The following is an 18263-nucleotide window of genomic DNA, read 5'->3' on the forward strand; positions in this document are numbered from 1 at the left end:
GGCTGGGCCCCGCCGTATGGTCCGTCGTTGAAACGGCGTCAATGCTAGGCGTCGGCGTCGTCGACAAGGTTACCGGCCCATGCTCTCACGATGTCGAGCTGGGTGGCCCGTTAGGGTTAGAAGGCCGCCGCCCGCTTTAAAACTTTCAAGTCCGGTAGAAAGCCGAAAAATGGTCCTACCGCTTGCAATTTCTATCCTGGGGATCCAGAACTTGATATCTTTCCGTACTTTATGCCGGCAGGCGCACTGTCGCAATAAAAAGACAAAAATCTCTGAATGTCTGTGGACTCCGTAGTCGGCAAACACAGCTACAACTGCGCCGCCTTATTTCCGGCAGTCGGCTGGAGTAGACCAAGATAGAGAGCGATGACGCGAAAGAAAGAGCCCTCCGGACTTTGCTAGAAAATTACAAAGTTCGTGTTTCGCACACGGTGGGTTTTTCGGCGGGTTGTCTCCTATTTCTGAAACAGAGCATACCCTATTCTGACACTGTGCGCCGAGCAGATACAGAGGGTCGCTTCATATGTTGCGACTTTAGAATGCATAGCGAGCTTTGGCGGTTGATTAATGCTTACGCTTCCAGTTTTCAGGCGAAGAAAGCAGTTCTTTTTTGAAAACCTTGAATATGAGCATCACGTTGTTTTGCTGGGGGACATTAACTGCGCCTGTAATCTTAATGTTTGCTCTGGACTGGGCAGAAGCAAAGATAGCAGGTCTGCAGTGCTATCCAGCGTTACTGGAAGCACGGAACTACTGGACACTGCATGGGTTATCTGTGCCGATGTCCTGCTCCCATGCGCGTGTCCAAGGAAATTTGCATGCCGGTCTGGAAAAACTTTGTTTTGTCCAAAGCGCGTGTCGATGGTTCGGTGCTAGGTGGCCACCAGTCCTCGACTGTCGGCGACCTGGAGGGCGCACTCCCCGGCCCAGGCCTGGCCCGCTGCGTATGAGCTGGCCAACAAGGCCCCCACTGCTCCCTGTGTTTATGTTCAAAATGTTATTTAAAATGGCCTCGTGCGTCGCATTATCGAAGGCCTTAAAGGTGCACTGAAGAGGATTCTGAACTTGTCTTTTTGCCGCGGGAACTCGATCGACGCCTTCCTAGCATTCTTAGAAACTGCAACTTATTGCCCTGTATGGCCGATTTCCCTAATTAAATCGAATTAACGTCCGGCTCCCGCCCTTTATTTTGAATTCTGCCTCGTACGATGGGCGGAGTCGACAACGCGTGAAGTTCCTTTCAGCCAGCTCCGTGGAGGCTTTGCTTTCGCTTTATTTTGTTTTTTAGGTTTCCATGAATAAATAGTTTCATTCGCAGATAATATAGCCGCAAAATAAGCCCGCAGAAATAAAAATACGCGCGGACTATTTGCTACTACGGACTACTACGTATTACTCCGCCGATGGCAGAGCGGCAAGCCGCCACGGGACTGGGTGAAAGGCACTCCACGCGTTGGTCGACTCCACCCACCGTACGAGGCAGAATTCAAAAAGAGAGCGGGAGCCGGCCGTTAATTCGATTTAATTTGGGAAATCGGCCACACAGGGCAATAAGTCGCCGTTTCTAAAAATGCTAGGAACGTGTAGACCGAGTTCCCGCGGCAAAAAGACAAGTTCAGAATCCTCTTCAGTGCACCTTTAATCATGTCGAGTCCCAAAATGGCTTTAGTCCCCGTACCGTAGTCTTGGTCCACTATGCCCCTCTTAAGCAGTATTACAACGCCTTGTGCTGACAAGTTGGCTCTAAAGCCAATCACAAGACGTGACCAATCACAATACGCCAGCACACGTCGCGCGCTTTGAACAAAATAAAGTTTTTCCAGACGGGCATGCAAATTTCCTTGGACACGCGCATGGGAGCAGGACATCGGCACAGATAACTCATGCAATGTCCAGTAGTTCCGTGCTTTCAGTAACGCTGGATAGCTCTGCAGACCTGCTATCTCTGCTTCTGCCCAGTCCAGAGCAAGCATTAAGATTACAGGCGCAGTTAAAGTCCCCCAGCAAAACAACGTGATGCTCATATTCAAGGTTTTCAAAAAAGAACTGCTTTCTTCGCCTGAACACTGGAAGCGTAAGCATTAATCAACCGCCACAGCTCGCTATGTATTCTAAAGTCGCAACATATGAACCGCCCCTCCGTATACTCGGCGCACAATGTCAGAATAGGGTATGCTGTATTTCAGAAATAGGAGACAACCCGCTGAAAGACCCACCGTGTGCGAAACGCAAACGTTGTAATTTCCAGCAAAGTTCGGAGGGCTCTTTCTTTCGCGTCATCGCTTAATATCTTGGTCTCCTCTACAGCTATAAAGTTGAGCCGACTGCCGGAAAGAAGGCGGCGCAGTTGTAGCTGTGTTTTCCGACTACGGAGTCCACAGGCATTCAGATATTTTTGTCTTTTTATAGCGACAGTTCACCTGCTGGCATAAAGTACCACCTAAAAATATAGATTCACACTGGACTCTCGAGTTAAGTCTGGTAACGTCCGGTGGGTGAACTGAGCTGAACTGCGCCATCACTGCCGCGCAGTATCCCGCACGCAAACTGCCAGTCTGATGATAAAGATGATTATGATGATAATATCATAAAATGGCACATACCCACAAAGGGGATTAGCCATGACCACGGGAGGACTACCAGTTTTGTAAATAGCATGCGGCCAACATGAGATATCAAAAATTTGAGCAACTCACTTTCCGTGACAGCGGAGGTCGAGGGTGGTTAAAGGGCCTAATAAGCTTTAATTTTTTGGTAATTAAAGGAAAAGAAAGGGGGAAAAGAGATACAGGAATAGCAAAAAGAGAAGATCGAAATTTATGGATAAAAGGGGCATAACGAAAGCTTATGAGGAAAGAAGTTGTGATTCTAGAAGAAAATTTTCAACCTCGGAGCGCGTGGCTCCTCTCGCGCTGGTTTTGGTTATCGTCGTCTTCATCAACTTCCATTCGGGCGGCGCGAACAGATCAGCTTCGCTGGCCACTGCATTAGAGTATACGTCATCAACGCAGCACAACACAATGCATGCATGCTTTCCCATTCACAGCACGTTAGCACTCTTAAGTGCCGTCCGTAATTTTTCAGTGCAACAGAAAAATTAAAATACCTTAACATATACCGTTCCTCCGGACAACTGCACAATGGCTTTAGAAGGTGCGCGAGAGAAGCCACATATCGACTGTCTCGCCAACTGTAAAAGTTTCTTACTTGGAAATTGCTCTTTAATCATTCTAGCAATATTTATAAACCTGTGCTCGGCAGTCGTGCTTTACGTAGGGATAGTATAAAAGAAATGTTTCAACAACAGAATACGAAATATTTGCAGGGAAATCAGGAGGCCCAGCTGCGCATTGTGCTGCGTCCGCCAGCGTGGCTACTCTTCCCGACCCAGGCGCAGGCATACTTACCTGGTGCTGAGTTTCCGATGGTCATGGTGGTCGGGCTCCGTGTTCAGGCCCACCATTGCACTGCGGTGGGTTGACGCACGCCACTTCCCCAAACTGGGGAGGCTGGAGCATTCAATTTTTGGTAGTGGGGCTCGGCGTCCGCGCCAGCCCCTGCCTGATCACAAAGCAAAAATGAGAACAGCGCCATACAAGTGCTGCTTATCGGTTATCGAAGTCACTGAAGACCTAACAGTCTTTGGGCTTCCGATTCTAAGTAGACTACCTCCGCCTAAAGAAGATTACGCGATGACTCGACAGACTGCTTGCAAAGAGAGAGAGAGAGAGAGAGAAAACTTTATTTACAGAGGAATTCGGGGCACGCCCCAGGGTCCCCGCACGACCCCACTGCACTCAAGTGTTTATGTTCCGAAGGTCCATAACACTGGCAGCACGGCCGGTGGCGATGGTCTGCACGGCCGGGTCCTCCGAGCGCAGCAGGGTCTCCCAGTCCTCCCAGGTCTTGAGGTTCTCTAGGTCCCGCGGGGGAGGGTCCGCCGGGCAGAGGGAAAGGATGTGGAGGGAAGAAGGGAAGGGTTCTGGGCATAGAGTGCATGCCGGAGTGGGGAAGGAGGGATGATAATGGGCTAGGGTAAGGGGTGAAGGGAGTGTGTGTGTCTGTAGTCTGCGCCAGAGTGTTGCGTGTTTGTTATCTAGGGAGGGGTGGGGCGGGGGGTAGAGCTGGCGTAAGGCTCTGTGCGCCTGGGTCAGCTCACTGAATGAGTGCATGCGCTCCTTCGTGAATCCCCGATCAGAGGCCACCTGAGCCCGGTTTAAAGAACCTCGGGCTAAAAGGTTGGCGGCCTCGTTTCCGGGATTCCCGGAGTGCGCGGGCATCCATATCAGCTCCACTTGGCGGGGCGGGGGGGCATCGGGCGAGTCCAGTATGCCAAAAGCAGGGACATGGACTCGGCCTCGAGCAAAATTTAGAATCGCAGTTTTAGAATCGCTTAAAATGTACCGGGCTTCCGTGCGGGTTATAGCAAGGGCAATGGCGGCTTCCTCTGCAGCCTCTGGGGACGTGTCTGGAGGGAGAGGTAGTGTGAGGAGGGCGTATAAAGAGGAGTCCACCACAGCTGCTGTCGCTTCATCACCCGTGCAGGCAGCTTCCACCCACACGGCGTCCGGCTGGGGGCCGTACGCTCGATGAAGTGCCTTCGCACGGGCTCTGCGGCGCTGCTCATTGTGGGAAGGGTGCATATTCCTCGGGAGCGGCCTGATGAGGAGCTCTCGGTGAAGGGATCGTGGGATGGCGAGGAGGGTTGGGTCGTTGACCGGTATTTTGATTCCGAGGGTGTCCAGGATATACCGACCTGTGGAGGTTTGTGTGAGCCTGATGTATTGGGCCTGTAGGTGGGCCTCCACCAGTTCCCCGATCGTATTGTGGAGGCCCAGGCCTAGTAATCTGTCTGTGGGTGTGTTGAGGGGAAGGTGAAGTGCTACCTTGAATGCCTTGCGAATCAAAGCATCCAAAGCGTTTATGTCATGTTTGGATAGGTGTAAGTATGGGGTACTGTACAGCACACGGCTGAGGACAAAGGCATGAATGAGGCGACATAGGTCGCGCTCCTTCATGCCTCCATGACGTCCCGAAACCCTGCGGATGAGGTGCGATATCGCGCCTACAACCTGCTTGAGTTTCTTGAGGGTGGTGGTGATTTTGCCATCGTTCTGGATGTGCAGGCCCAATACACGGAGGGTGCCAACCTCAGGTACCGGGTCACCATCCAGTTCAATGGCAATGGGGGAGCGGGGGCAGCGGTGGTTCTTAGGCCGGATGAGGAATAGTTCGGACTTCTCTGGGGAGCAAGACAGTCCGATGGTCTGTGCGTAATTTTGGGTGAGGGTGGCTGCTTCCTGTAAGGTGTTCTCTATGTCTCCGTCACTGCCGTGAGTGGTCCACAGGGTGATATCGTCGGCATAAAGAGTGTGCTTCAGGTGGGGAATAGTGGCCAATTTTCGGGCGAGGGGGATGAGGGTAATGTTAAAGAGAAAGGGAGAAAGGACGGACCCTTGAGGGGTGCCGATACTCTGAAGAGTGTAGGAGGGGGAAGACAGAGGGCCGAAGTGTATCTCAGCTGTGCGGTCAGTGAGGAATGCTTGAATGTAGGCATACGTGCGCACACCCACATTCAAGGGGGATAGAGCAGTCATGATCGCCTGATGTTCAATGCGATCAAATATTTTCTTCTAAAGATTTACTTGCCAGGTACTGGCAGGTACCCATGTAAGGGGACGATTGCCCAAAACCGCCTTTGTACCCCTTGATGGCCTGCATAAATTTACTGTGATGCATGGTGATGTCTTTCAGTCTTTGTAATGCTCCTGTCACCTTTGATAGGATGGTGGATACCACTGCCTCTGTTAACTCGACAATATAGTCGTGTTTTCACCTTAGTCTGACGCACACCCCTACCACCCTGCCCTCTGACGCCGGCCTCGAGCCCAACTTAAAGAAGCGTCAATTTGCCGCCCGCCAGCGTACCATTTTAGACCACGTTGTCTCCAAGGGGGGTGTCCGTCCGGACACGTCCAGACTTCGTGCTGTGGCTGCGTTTCCTGGACCTACTTCTATCAAAGAACAGTGCAGCTTCCTAGATCTGTCCTACTACTTCCGCAGGTTTATACGCAACTTTGCCTCAAATGCTGCGCCTTTGAAGCAACTTCGTCCTGCAGTTCCGTTTTTTCGCAGTGGTCCCGAGTGTGTGGCAACGCCTTCCATTCCTTGCGCAGTCTCCTCACCGCCTCGCCGATACTGCGCCATTTCGACCCGACTGCACCTACCGAGGTCCATACTGGTACCAGTGGGGCGCCGTACTCGCCGAACGCAAATCTTGCTTTGCTGAATACGTCATTGCTTATGCCAGCCGCACTATCACAAAGGCTAAATCTAATTACTCGGTCACTGAACAACTGTGCCCTGCGATAGTGTGGGCCTTTACCGAGTTCCTCCCTTACCTCTACGGCCGCCCGTCTGAAGTCGTGGCCGACAAACATGCGCTGTGCTGGCTTTCCTCACTCATAGACCCATCCGACCGCCTCGAGAGGTGCGCCCTTCGCCTACAGGAATACGATATCCGCGTCGTGTATCGTACTGGCCGCAAGCATCAAAACGCTGATGCCCTATCCCGCTGCCCACTTCCAGCCATTATTTCCGGTCTTTCCACCTCCAGCGCCTCCTCACCGACGCTTCATATCAGCGCCGTTCATTCGGCGCAGCTTGCCGACCCACTCATATCATCTCTTCTTGACTTCCTCTCCAACCCAACGGCTGCTTCTCCATCGCATGCTCGTCGCCACCATGCTTCCATTTTTTCAATTCGTGATAATTTCCTTTATCGCCGCAACTACAGCTCAGGTGGCCGCAGGTGGTTGCTAGTTACTCCGCGTTACCTTCGCTCGGTAGTCTGCGCCCATTTTCACGCTGGCCCGGAATGTAGTCACGTCGGAGTATTCAAGACATACGCTCGCATCCGACTACGATATTATTGGCATGGCGTGTACACCTTCATCCTCACATACGTGCGCTTATGCCTTACCTGTCAACATCGCAAGCCACCTCCTCATCGTTCTGCTGGAGAATTGTAGCCGCTACCTTGCCTGCCACGCCCTTTTGACCGCATCGGCATTGATTTATACGGCCCCCTTCCGTACACTTCAGCCGGCAACCGTTGGGCTATCGCCTCGGTTGACCATTTGACAAGGTATGCAGAAACCGCCGCCCTTCCGGATGCCACAGCCTCAGAAGTTTCCTCGTTTATTTCGAACAGATTCATCCTTCGTAACGGCGCCCCTCGCGAAATGCTGAGCGACAAAGGCCATACCTTATTGTCGCATGTTGTGAAAGCACTGCTCATCAAGTGCAATATAATTCATCGCACCACCTCCCCAAATCATCCACAAACCAACGGCCCCACCGAGTGCTTTAACCTTACCCTCGGAGACATGTTGTCTATTAAAGTCTCTTCAAACCACTTTGACTGGGATCTCGTCCTTCCGTATGTAACCTATACGTACAGTACCGCTACGCAGTCCACTACTCGCTTCTCTGCATTCTTTCTCCTTTACGGCCCTCACCCTTCTGCTACCATCGATACCATTCTGCCGTACCAACCAGACGCTTTCGAGAGAGAGAGAAAAAAAATTTTATTGTATGAGGAATTCGGGGCACGCCCCAGGGCCCCCGCACGACCCCACTGCACTCAAGGGTTTATGTTCCTAAGGTCAATAACACTGGCAGCCCGGCCGTACACCTTTTTGAAGCCGCACAACACACCGAAGACTGTCGCCGCATCGCCCGCGCTCTCGGACGCCCAGTGTCGAGAAGAATTCCGCCACGACCTCAATCAAACGACGCCACACTTCTCCATTGGCACCCTTGTGTGGTTCTGGATTCCGACAAATATCCCGGGCCTGTCGTCAAAATTGCTTGCAAAATGCCATGGCCCGTACTGTGTCCTGGAGCGCACATCTCTTGTTATTTACACAGTAGAACCTCTCATCCCGTCTTCTGATCTCTGCCGACGTGGCCGCGAGACTGTTCATGTCCAGCACTTAAAGCCATTCAACGATCCTGCCATCCTGCGCAAAGACGAAGACGGACGTTCTGTTTTGCGGCGGCATTGCCTTCGCTGCGCGTGGTGTGTGCTCGCCCTGAGTAACCACTGACTATTGCCGCCCTGCTCCGGAGGTCCCAGTGCCTTCAGTAAACCCCCGCCTTACAGTATTTCCCTGATACTCAATCTTTAATACCTCCTTTGCAAGAGCAGCCTGCCTTTCATCACTTAATGCTTTCGAGATGGTTGTTCTTCAAGGAACCTACGCGTCAGTGGTCTTATTAAGGCCCCCTAGTATATTTCTGTGGTAAACTATTGTAACCGTGCTTTAATATTGTTAATGTCATCCACATAAGCCCCCGGATTAATTCTTTCTAGCTCATGCAGGTCATTTTAGATACGTCCAAGATCTCGAAGGTGATTACGCTTCAGAAATGCGACTCGTGCTGACGCTTCGATTGCCAGATTTGTGGCCTCCTGCTTGAATAGATCCCACTTCTGAAAGACCGAAAGATCACCCCGGGCCCGTCATTCATGTACCTTTTAAACAACAATTCATAGTACTCTGATAAATGTCACTTGTTAGGAGGCAATTATTCAGCTTCCACAGCTTCCACCGAGGCTGGAGAATATGGCGGCTGTGCCTTTCTATCTGGGCAGACACCATGAGATGATCACTAAAGAAAGTCGGCCATACAAAGAGGTGAGAGTTAGCTCACGCGCCCTGAGGGCTGATTCTGTTAGCGCTGCTGGCGAACAGTGTCTCCTGCCTTGGTTCCGTGACATATTTTTGGTGGAGGTGCTGGGTACTTTCCTGGCCTATGTCACACACACCTCCTCGCACTGCGGACCTCGCGCCTCTGCCGGTCGACACACCTGTGCACCGAGTAAGTCGCCGCAACCTAGGACTACCACCCCCTGCGCACGGGCCACTGGATTCTACTTCGGCGCCTTCCCCACGACCTGCCATGCAAGGTACTCATTATTACACCCTTCAGAATCCACGAGTGCCGAAGCCCTTCCACGGCAGTCAGCTTGAGGACGTGGAAGACTGGCTCATGCAGTTTGAACGCGTCGCAACTTTCAATCAGTGGGACGACGCCGCAAAACTTCGGAATGTCTTCTTCAGTCTGGAAGACGGCGCTCGTACGTGGTACGAGAATCGTGAAGAAGTTCTAACATCATGGCATGAGCTCCGCCGTCGTCTGCTCGAGACATACACCAGCGTGGATCGTCAGGAACGAGCTCAGCGGGCTCTGCAGTCCCGTATACAGATGCCCAATGAGACTGTCAGCATGTATGTTGAAGACATGACGCGGCTGTTCCGGAGAGCTGACCCTGCTATGTCGGAAGACAAAAAGCTCCGCCACTTAATGCGTGGAGTCAAAGAGCAACTCTTCGCTGGCCTCGTACGCAACCCCCCCCCCCCCCCCCCCGTACTGTCGCTGAGTTTTTGAAGGAGGCGGTTACAATGGAGCAGGTCCTTCAGAGGCGGTTCACCGTATACGACAGGCCAGTACTTGCTGCTTCCGTGACAGAGTCCTTCCCGGCATTCGGACAAAACCCTGATCTCCTACGGGACATGATCCGCTCTATTGTACGTGAAGAGCTCCAGAAAATTTGCGGTGCGTCGAAGCCAGCGGTCGGCTCTCTTGCTAGTGTCATCCGCGAGGAGGTGCAGCAAGTGATCAGACCTCCGTTGCTGGGTGACAAACCTCAGCCCTACCGGAATGACTTCCACCACCCGACATACGCTGAGGCCCTGCGACGTCCTGCCCCAGCATCTGCGTCATGCGTTCCTGACCACCGGCCGACATACGCTGAGGCCCTGCGACGCCCTGCCCCAGAATCTGCGTCATTTGTTCCTGACCGTCACGTCCCGCTACCTTCCGTGCAACCGGCGCAGTACTTCCCGAATGATCGGCCACCTCTGCGCAAGGCGGACGTCTGGCGTGGCCCCGACCGCAGGCGTTTGTGCTTCCACTGTGGAGAGCCCGGTCATTTATTCCGCCAGTGCCCATATCGTGAGCTCGGCCTGCAGGGCTTCCCCGCCGACGCGCCCAGACCTCCATTTGGTCAACGACCCCGCGATATTGAAGAATACTTGTCTCTGCAGCGTCTGCCACCCTCCGAGCGACGGCAGTCAAGATCGCCGTCACCTCGCCGACCGTCACCATCATCGGCAAGCCATAACTTCTCACGACCAGCGCAAGGCCGGTCGCCGAGCCCTCGCCGGGAAAACTGACGGCAGCGACCTCCGGGGGCGGGGTCGCTGGAACTCGACGCTCTACAGTCCCCCCCACAACGCGAACATCGGCTGGCAGGAACGTGACGACATCGACGCCCACAGCTTCAGAACATGAGGATCGGTTCTCACTCGACATACCTGTACTTATTGACGGTCACAACATTAGCGCGCTGCTGGACACCGGAGCTGATTTTTCCATTTTAAGCGGCAAATTGGCAGCTCTCCTCAAAAAAGTCACGACACCATTGTCTGGCACGCAGATCCGCACGGCTGGCGGCCACATCGTCACTCCGCTTGGCCAGTGTACAGCTCGGGTCCAGATCCGCAACTCCACGTTCGTTGTCAGCTGCCTGGTTCTGCGTGATTGTTATCGTGACCTGATCCTGGGCGTTGACTTTCTCCGTGAAAATGGGGCCATCATCGATCTCCGTCAGCGCACAGTTACTTTTTCGACAGACAACGCCGATGACACTTCCCACACTCGCCCATGTCGCTCCGCCCTTCGCATTTCCTCCGAGAGTGTTTTCATCCCGCCACTCTCCAGTGTTTTTGTTACTGTCGACTGCGATGGGCTCCGTGACGGAACAGCAGTCGCCGAAGGCAATATTTCAATGTTGCTGACACACGGCATTTGTACGGCCCGAAGCCTCGTCCACATACGCAATGGTAGGACCCAATTACTGGTTACTAATTTCACCCACGAACGTCGGCACCTCTTCCGCGCCACAGCGATCGCGTTCGCCGACCAATTAGCTGATGTTTCGGAATGTTTTGCGTGCACAGCCGTGCAATCTCCGAACATGTCTCTCGATCACATTGACATCAGCTCAGGGTTGTCCCAGGTTCAATGCCGCGCTCTCCGTACCTTACTACACCAATACACAGCCTGCTTTGCGTCTTCTTCGAAAGTTCAACAGACAGCCATTACGAAACACCGTATCATCACGAGTGAAGATGCCCGTCCCATACGCCAACAGCCGTACCGTATTTCACCTCAAGAACGCGAGGCCATCCAAACACAAGTGAAGGAGATGCTCACTGACGGTATTATTCAACCATCTCAAAGTCCGTGGTCATCGCCTGTTGTTTTAGTTAAGAAGAAGGATGGAACGCGGCGCTTTTGCGTCGATTACAGGAAATTGAACACCATAACTAAAAAGGACGTATACCCACTGCCCCGCATAGACGACTCGCTCGACCGCCTTCGCCGCGCCAAATATTTTTCCTCGATTGATTTAAAGAGCGGGTACTGGCAGATTGAAGTTGATGAATGGGACCGGGAAAAAACAGCTTTCATTACTCCCGACGGTCTATACGAATTCAAGGTGTTGCCCTTCGGCCTCTGTTCAGCGCCGGCAACGTTTCAGAGAATGATGGACACAGTTCTCGCTGGTCTCAAATGGCAAACTTGTTTAGTTTACCTGGATGACGTGGTCGTATTCTCAGAAACCTTTGACGAACATCTTAAACGCTTGCAGACTGTATTAGATGCCCTTCGGTCGGCCAATTTAACGCTCAAGCCCGAAAAATGCCACTTCGGCTACGAACAACTGAAGTTTCTAGGCCACGTTGTGAGCGCCGCCGGTGTCCAACCCGATCCCGACAAAACTGCCGCCGTGGCCGAATTTCCGGTTCCTACCACGAAGACAGCGCTGAAACGCTTCCTTGATCTGTGCGCCTACTACCGTCGCTTTATCGCCGCCTTCTCCAAACTTGCCGAACCCCTGACCCGTTTGACGCGGGACGATACCCAGTTCGTGTGGACTACCGAACAGGAGGCTTTCATAGAGCTACGCCGACGCCTGCACAGCAGCCCTGTTCTTGCTCACTTTGATGAGGAGGCTGCCACCGAGATCCACACAGACGCCAGCAACATCGGCCTGGGGGCTGTCTTAGTCCAACACAAAGATGGCATGGAACGCGTGATTGCATATGCGCGTCGCGTTTTGTCTCGCGCCGAAATTAACTACTCTACCTCGGAGAAGGAGTGCCTCGCGGTTGTGTGGGCCACGATGAAGTTTCGACCCTACTTCTACGGCCGCCATTTCAAAGTCGTCACAGACCACCATTGCTTGTGCTGGCTAGCCAATCTACGGGACCCATCGGGCCGCTTAGCAAGGTGGAGCCTCCGCCTCCAGGAATTTGACTACACCATAGCCTATAAATCTGGACGCAAGCACGAAGATGCCGACACGTTCTCCCGCGCACCAGTCGACCTAGCTGATGACAGCATAGAGGACGACAGTCGTTTCCTTGGAGTGGTCAGCGATTCCGACGTAATGGCGAGGCAGCGAGATGACATCACCTTACGACCCGTCATTGACCATTTGGAGGGCCGCACTGCTACCATACCCCGGGAGTTTTCCCGGAACCTCTCCTCTTTTTGCATGCGCAATGGCATACTGTTCAAGAAAAACTCGAGCCACGGCGACCGCGCCTATCTCCTCGTCGCGCCGGCAGACCTCCGTGCCGACATCCTTTTTGCCTCTCACGACGAGCCCACCTCTGGTCACTTGGGGTTTACACGCACTCTCGCTCGAGTACGCAAGGCCTATTATTGGCCTAAACTTGCTGCCACCATCCGCCGCTACGTCCGAGGTTGCCGTCAGTGCCAGCGCCGCAAGTCGCCTCCCCTCAAGCCCGCGGGTTTACTCCAACCAATTGCACCTCCTCGTACGCCCTTTGACCAAGTCGGCGTGGATCTTCTCGGCCCATTCCCCCTATCGTTGGCCGGCAATAAGTGAATAATTGTCGCCACAGACTACCTGACACGCTATGCCGAAACCAAAGCGGTGCCGCGTGGCACATCGTCTGAAATTGCGCAGTTCTTCATGCATCGCATTGTTCTGCGACACGGCGCCCCGTCCAGCGTAATCACCGATTGGGGAACGGCTTTCACAGCGCAGCTCATGCACGAGGTATTCAAGTTGAGCCATACCAGCCATCGCAAAACTACTGCCTACCACCCGCAGTCCAATGGGCTCACCGAGAGACTCAACAAAACTATAGCAGACATGCTCGCTATGTACGTAGACGTCCAGCACAAGACTTGGGACGAGATCCTTCCATACGTGGCTTTCGCGTACAATACGGCACTACAAGAAACCACTCACTTTACGCCATTTCGCCTTGTTTATGGGCGCGGTGTGCACACCATGTTGGATGCCATGTTTCCATGCACTACTGACGACCGGGCGCTCACGCCACACGCCGAAGAATTTCTCCAAAACGCGGAGGAAGCCCGCCAACTCGCCCGCATGCACATCAGGAGGCAACAGGGCTCAGATGCACGCCGCTACAACCAGCGACACCGCCACGTCGAGTACCAACCGGACGACCAAGTGTGGGTGTGGACCCCTGTCCGTCGCCCAGGCATGTCGGAAAAACTCCTATGCCGCTACTTCGGCCCATACAGAGTGTTGCGTCGCATAACAGATGTGACTTATGAAGTTCTGCCCGACGGTTCTGTGCACAGTGCGCGCCGTCGACCCCAGCCAGAAGTAGTGCACGTACTGCGTATGAAGCCCTTTTTCACGCACTGACAGCGCTTGCACAGTTGTTTCGGTTTTTGTTTTTTCGCACAGGCCCGTTTTCCCCCTGTCATTTTTCCCCTTCGCTTGTTGTTCCCCTACTTCCTTCAGTTAGCTCGTGGCGACGTATTGGTTTTCCGTATTCCCTTTCTTTTTTGCCGGTAGGGGGAGTAATGCCACCAGGTGGCCCCTGGTGGCATCAGAAGAAAAAGAGGTGAGAGTTGGCTCATGCGCCCTGAGGGCTGATTCTGTTAGCGCTGCTGGCGAACGGTGTCTCCTGCCTTGGTTCCGTGACACTATGTAGCCATGCACATTAGATAACAGAGTCCAGTAGAAACGTAGATCCTGTCTAGACGACAGTTTGAGATTGGAAATGCGTGAAATGAATACTATCACATTTTGGAAAGCGCAGGCCGCAGCACATCAAGCTCGCTCGGGCCAGTGTCCGCAGGCTTGGGATCAGGAGGCTTGAGTCCTGCATCTTCCGCTCTTTCGATATGTGCTGGTGCCAATTTTGGGCGGTCGACACCTGGAACCTTATTGCTGGCCTCACCCTAATATCCTCCGAAATATCTATGATGTGATCAGCCGCCGCGGTGGATCAGTGGTTATAGTGCTCGGCTGCTGACCCGAAAGACGCGGGTTCGATTCCGGCGCGGCGGTTGAATTTCTTTGGAGGAGAAATTCTAGAGGCCCGTGTACTGTGCGATGTCAGTGCACGTTAAAGAACCCCAGGCGGTCGAAATTTCCGGAGCCCTCCACTATGGCGTCTCTCATAGCCTTAGCCGCTTTGGGACGTTAAACCCCATAAACCAAACCATCTATGATGTGATCAGTGACTGCATCTTCCTCTTTCGACCAATGTCCCTGTCGCAACCTATCGGCGTACATCGTGACATAGCTGTAGACACAGTGGCCAAAGTGCCGCAGTGTGTACATTGTGTCGTAGGGCACTGTCTTCGTATATGACCAACCGTGCTGCGCCAAAGGCACAGAGGAGGTCTGCCAGGGGTTACACCCAACGAGTGTATGCCAAATACAGAAAGCGTGTGGGGGCACTAGAAGTTGAAAAGCCATCCTTCAGCGTCAGAGAGACCTCACGATTCGTCGCTTCCATGTGTTCCATGCCCGTGGATCCCTCGCCGCGAAAGAGCAAGCTCTACGAGCAGCCATCACTGCGGCCGAGCATTTTGTTCAGACCAGCTGTATGCCATTGTGCACGGGGCAAATCGGAAATCATCCGTATTCATGGTCCCCTGTCGTTCCCCTGACCCAATCATGCTCGAAATTCACAACCACCCAATAGAAGAAAAATCACTCACCCGAGTGTTTGGCCTCTGAGCCCACCATGACGGCAAGCCCACCCACACCACTGCAACTCTGCGCGCGTTCGTGCTCAATACATCTTGTATGGTACGACGTATCACTGTACATCGCAAGGGCATGCGCGAGGACGACACTATCTGTCTCGTCACTTCACTGGCCATGAGCCGAATCCAATATGGTCTCCCATACCACAATATTGATCGCACCGCTGAGAGTAGGATCGATATGCATATCCGTACCCTCTTTAAAACAGCTCGGGGCCTCCTTGTGTTTACATCAACCACTAGACTGCTTGCACTCGGGGTTCACAACACGTTTGCGGAGACTCGTCTCCTCACCACCTCGGCGGGAAGGGCAACCCGCAAGCCACCAGGACTATGGCCCTGACCGCAATTCTTCCCAAAGCTATCCGCTCCCGCCTTTACATGGGCACTATCCCTCGCCATGTGAACCACGAGTCACAGCCCCCCCCACTCTCCCCTCGCCGTCTGGCCCATCTTCGCAGCCTCCGTAGACAATACGTCCAGGACATCTCGTCTATGTATATGGATGTGGTTTCCTTTGCACAGCACTACAGATATGCCTGCGCTAGTGTCAATCACGCCAGCACCCCTTATCTTGGAGCGTCCTTCACGGCACTGGATCCGGCGGCCGCAGAAGCCATGGCAATAGCCATCAACATCAAGATGAGCGACGTGCACCTAACACCCTGGCACCCACATTTTTACAGACTTCCAAGCCGTCTATAGAGCCTGTACGACTGCAGACGTGCCCCGCGCACAACTCTCCGCGTTCTGGGCGGCCATCTCCAGTATGATCATATCAACACCTGGGTCCCAGAACATGCAGGTCTCGGTGGCATTATTAGGGCAGATGCCCTCGCTAGAGATTATACCAACCGAGCGGGGCATCCTGACTGTACTCTCTACCCATAATCAGCCCATTTTTCTACCTGCCTAGGCCCTAGAGGCCCTCCGCATTAATAGGCGTCTCTACCCCCCTGCCACATAAGAAACTTTCCCCGGCGAACTCCTACCACCTAAGACGTATCTAAACACTCCATTTCCCAAATTTCCACCACCTACACCGCATTCAGCCAGCATTATACGCAGATATATGTCCTTGGTGTGGCGATATTCCTACATTCCCGCAAATTACATTAACATGCTTAGCTAAACCGAACCACTTAAAGCCGCACAACGCGGCGCTGGAGCAGTGGGAGGTGACGCTGGCTAGCGCCTTGGAAGTATAGTGTACTAGAATATTTTCTAGTACACTATACTGGAAGGCAAGGACGCGCTAGTCGCCATCGCCAAAGCGTCGGCGGAAGCCACTGCAGTCCTGTACTGACGGACAGGACTGAAGGAAAATCCTGGACTGCGAGTGACGGTGCGGCTCACCGCGCCCAACCGGGCATGAAGACGCCTGTCTGTGCGGCTTTTCATACATTTATGATCGCGGATAATTCGTGCAGATAAGATATGGTTTTAGTCGCGACGAGCGGAAAACTATATAGATTCGATTCTTCGTCGCCGCATCGATTGAGCGACAGCCGGAGATATAATAATGAGTGAACTTCTGTTTTCAGCTCCTCGAAACTAGCGAATGTAGAGAGAGAGAGAGATAACTTTTATTTTTCAGCTCAAGTCCGAGCCTTCCTCTATTTATCGGCGGGGGCGGAGTAGGGCCACATGTCCCTTGGATGTGTCGGAGGTGGCCAGCGAGGAGCGGCCAGAGGGTGGGCTACAGAGAGGTTGGTGGAGCGGTCCATCGGGCCCACGTGAGGTGAAAGGAGAGAGGCACGGTGTGCGAGGAAGGTATGGTGGGAGAGTTAGTGGCGCGGTGGCATAACCAATATGTATGAATGTTTGAGGGATGTTCTCCGCACACGAGACAGGCGGGTTTGCCCGGTTTACGAAGGATATAGTGGGAATACAGTTCGCAGGGAAGGGAGTTAGTCTATGCCTGTCGAATTAGTCTATGCCTGTCGAATTTCCTTTGCCGTCGACACGGCAAAGGAAATGGGAGGGTGAGGGAAGGGTTCGTCGCATGTGCCACTAATTGCGAAGGTGTTCGCAGCGGTCCTGTAGGTGTGTAGCGCGGTCTGCCTTGAGATTATAATGAGCTGGCCAGGTAGTCGGAGGGCCCGGCGGTATTTTTTCACGAGTCATAGCATGAGCAAGCTCATTTCTCCGGTATACCTTGATGACCAGGGATCCATTCAAGGCGGACATGGAGTCTGCACGTATATGGTGATGGTGGAGGAAAGGTGGTTGTGAAGCGTAATCGCCTCTGCTATGGCCAGAGTCTCTGCGTCGGTTGAGGAGGGCACTCCTGTGTGGAGATGTGTGGAGGTGCTTTGAGGGCCGGCGACTGCAGTAACAACTTGGTGCTGGAGGATATGGGCATCGGTATAGTAAGTGTCGTGGCCAAGTGCGGGTAAATGGTTCGCCAGTGCTTCACGCCGCCCGGGATTTACCGTTGGAGACATGTGACGTGGAGTGGGTTTTACAGTAAGACGCCGGGAGGCTTTTCCATGGGGGAGCAGATCGTTGAAGCGGGGGCAGGTAGAAAATTGTGTGTCCGAAAAGGCTGAGGAGGTTTCTGCCTTGCTCGGAGGTAGAGAGACGGTATATCTGGGCTCGGTGGTGTGCTACTGCGCGTTCTTCGAGGGAGTTGAAAATGGCGGCGTTGGCGATCAGAGCATTTGCGGCGTAGATGGGAACTCTCAATGCTAATCGAGTGAAGCGAGGCAGAGAGGCTTCCAGTTTGCTTACTTGAGAGGATGTGAGGCGTTGATAGGGGTAGGCGTACATGACCCTCGAATAAACGAATGTTTCTATAACTCGACGGAGTTCGTGTTCTCTGAGTCCATGCTTTTGGCGAGATATACGGGACAGCATGTGGCGAATTTGGTTCAGTCGTTGCAGGAGAGAGAGAGAGAGAAACAACTTTATTGCCATAGATTGGTGAGATTTAGGGCAGGTGGGCTTGTTGTCGCCCCCAGGTGGGGGCGACTTCCTGGGCCCACGAAATGAGTGCCAGTTGGATGCTTTTGTCTGGCCTTTTGAGGAGTTGGTTCCATCCTTCTTCGGAGGGAGCTGGCAGTAAGGTTCGAGGTGGCGGATTTCCCGCGCAACCCCAGAGGATGTGTGCCTGG

At 53.3% G+C, this 18263-nt stretch overlaps 1 non-coding gene and 1 pseudogene across 1 annotated transcript; both read left to right on the top strand.

Annotated features, from left to right (window-relative positions):
* The first annotated feature begins 3399 nt into the window (after positions 1-3399).
* On the top strand, positions 3400-3560 carry LOC149344272 (U1 spliceosomal RNA). The gene has a single exon (XR_016283350.1). It is a non-coding gene; the product is annotated as a U1 spliceosomal RNA (small nuclear RNA).
* A 5910-nt stretch (positions 3561-9470) lies between these two features.
* LOC149344273 (uncharacterized) lies at positions 9471-12845 on the top strand (annotated as a pseudogene).
* The last annotated feature ends 5418 nt before the right edge of the window (positions 12846-18263 follow it).

This window comes from Amblyomma mixtum, chromosome 5 (assembly GCF_055824585.1).
Source record: "Amblyomma mixtum isolate Tamu chromosome 5, ASM5582458v1, whole genome shotgun sequence".
NCBI lineage: Eukaryota > Metazoa > Arthropoda > Arachnida > Ixodida > Ixodidae > Amblyomma > Amblyomma mixtum.